Source organism: Pundamilia nyererei, unplaced genomic scaffold (assembly GCF_000239375.1).
Source record: "Pundamilia nyererei isolate P.nyererei 1_Seehausen unplaced genomic scaffold, PunNye1.0 scaffold00398, whole genome shotgun sequence".
Lineage (NCBI taxonomy): Eukaryota > Metazoa > Chordata > Actinopteri > Cichliformes > Cichlidae > Pundamilia > Pundamilia nyererei.
In genome coordinates, this window is record NW_005187799.1 from 288,742 (window position 1) to 291,674 (window position 2,933).

Sequence of the window (2,933 nt, forward strand, 5' to 3'; positions counted from 1 at the left end):
TATATGTATATATATGTATATATATGTGTCAGACTTTAGTTTATTTTCTTTGCATAACCTTTGTCATTTAACTTTGTTTGACACCATATTTTCCGCTGGTTGTCCACACCTCGGATTACGAGAGCCACTGCAGTAAACACAGCAACTGTTTTGAAATAAGATGGGAATATAAAGATTAACACCACTTAACTGCGTGTTTAAGTGACATTTTTGCTGAATTGGTGTATATGTATACAATGTACAATATTGGGCGTTTTCACTAAATTCCACTGAAGATTATATGATAAGAGGTTTCAGTGTCAGCTTGAGTGAGTTGGGGTGCCTTTTCAGTTCATTTGATGTTAAAAACTAGAAGTCCTGGTAACTTTGGCACATTGCAGTGTTGTTACATTGTTCTTTTCTTTTGATATTTTTGTACTTGATATACTCTCAGTCTCAGATGTCTGGATTTTTATTGCTACTGCCTGGCATAAATTTCTTGGGGAACAAATGAGAAATTGACTATTCAACATCAATTTTATTTTTGTGAAAGGTCTCAATATTTCACACAGCTGAGATAGTGACTTCTGCCAAACTGACTATTTTAAATTTCAAAAGGAGTTTTGACCAGTTTTTCCATAATGTAAATTCTGTTAAACGTGCCTCATTCTATGTCACCTTTTTATTATCCCCCACTTTTCATTGTCTTTTTTTGGCACTGGCAGGCCTTATATGACCATGGATCAGAGTGCATTCACCAGACTTGATTTATGAGATTTAATTCATTATTAATGATCTTTTTCTTGTATCCTCACATGGATGAATGTACACAGCACACTTACAGACTGCTTTTAGATTAACACTTCCAGTCCAATTAAAACAATACCGCTATACTGTATTCTGACTGTTGTCTTGACCGTTACAACACATTTAAAACCCAGTAACATGACTTGTAAATAAAGTGAAAAATGTGAAATAAGAACATTTCTATGTTCATGTACCTTTCAGAGTTGGTTTCATTGCATTTAAGCACTTAGATCACAAATTATTTTGCTCATCTGTAATCATTCTTTGGTTACTTGCACCTATCTATAATCTGCTTCAGTTCTGCAGTCCTTCAAATAAATAATGTAGCAGATGCATCTGTTTGTGTTTTATCATGCCAAAAATGGTGTATCCAGGCTTTTTTCCTGAAAGCTGAGTTTGTTAACCCAGAAAGAGCGCTAACCTAACCTGTATTTGACTCACTAATTCTGCACATCTAACCTGCTTGCAGGCAAGTTTTCTTCAGCAAGCTCTGACTCCTCCCCTTCTTCTGCACCTGAACTAATTGACTCTTGGTTAAACTTTTGCATTCATACAGATATCAAAGGAAATGGCGGTTTACAATTAATTTGCCAAAGTTTACAACTTTGTAAACTTGTAGTCCTATTTAGATACTAGAGTTGCGTTATGTGTTTACCATGAGGTAATTTATAATTAGTTATTGAATTGAAAGGCTGACATCACTCAGTGGACATGGATTTGTTTTGTGGATTTTTTTTAAAGGCACAGGAGATCTATAAAATCTATAGGTTACATCTTCCTAACACTGGGCAAAAGGGTTCCCTGGAAATATTAAAATAAAACTCTGATTGCAAACTGCAACATTTAGTCAGATTCAGTTCCAACTTTTGGATAAATTTGTTTTTTCACTGTTTGCCAGTTTAAATGTTAAATTAGCTTTACTGACATCAACATAACATTGTGAAGTTGTTGTTTTTTTCAGGTTTTCTGTCCCAAAAAGGCAGATGCAAGTTGGTTCAATCAACATCATCATCATGGTTGCTAAACCTGCTTTCTAGAACTAGAAAGAAAAAACATATTTCTCATATACTGGCTTTTCCTCATTGGCTCCTCGTTAAATCCAGAACTGAATTTTAAAGCCTTCTCATTAAATATGAGGTCCTGAATATCCAGGCCCTTATCTTACCTCAAAGACCTCATAGTACGGTATTACCCCAATAGAGCACTAAGCTCTCAGATTGCAGGTTTGTGGTTCCTAGGGTATTTAAACATAGAATGGGAGGCAGAGCCTTCAGATTTCTTCTGTGGAACCAGCTCCCAGTTTTAATTTGGGTGACAGAAACGCTCTCTACTTTTAATATTAGTTTTAAAACTAAAAAATAAAGAAAAAAACATATCGTTGGGGCTGGATAAGTTGACCCTGAATCCTCACTTAGGCTGTTGGAGACTTCCTTTGAGTGTTCACTCGCCTTTTTTACTCATTGTATTTATATACCACTGTATTTAATCATTAGTTATTATTAATATCTGGCTCTCAGCTGACTGTGTCAGCTGACTTTTTAGGTAAATTTAACTTCATAGCAACAGAAATGTTTTCAGTGATTTCTAATAACATTGCATAACATTGCATAAAGGACACATGCAAAAATGAATAAATTGAAATCAATCATATTTTTCAAGTTTCAGAAAAATATGATTGCCACTGCAGATCATCAGGCTCCATCTCATCGTATCCCTAGCCACATCTTCTTTCACACAGACTCTCTACAAGACCTCGTTCACCATATTCATGAACCAACCATAGTCGTGGTTTCCTTCTGCTTTTTTGTGCCATATTTCAGAATCAGAATCAGAATGGGGTTTATTGCCAAATGTTGAGCAGGTTTACAACATTAGGAAATTGCTGCGGTGCTTCAGTGCAAACATGGTGTCATAAATAACACTTAAATAGACATGGAAAAAATAAAAGTAGGGATAAGAATTAAAAGTGCTACGTGGAAAGATATGTGCATGAGATATACATGAGAATAAGAATTAAAAGTGCTACGTGGAAAGATATGTGCATGAGATATACATGAGATATATACATGAGAGTAAGAATTAAGAGTGCTACATTGAAAGATATATACATGAGTGCAGGTGGTGATCAGTGCCAAACATGGAATGAT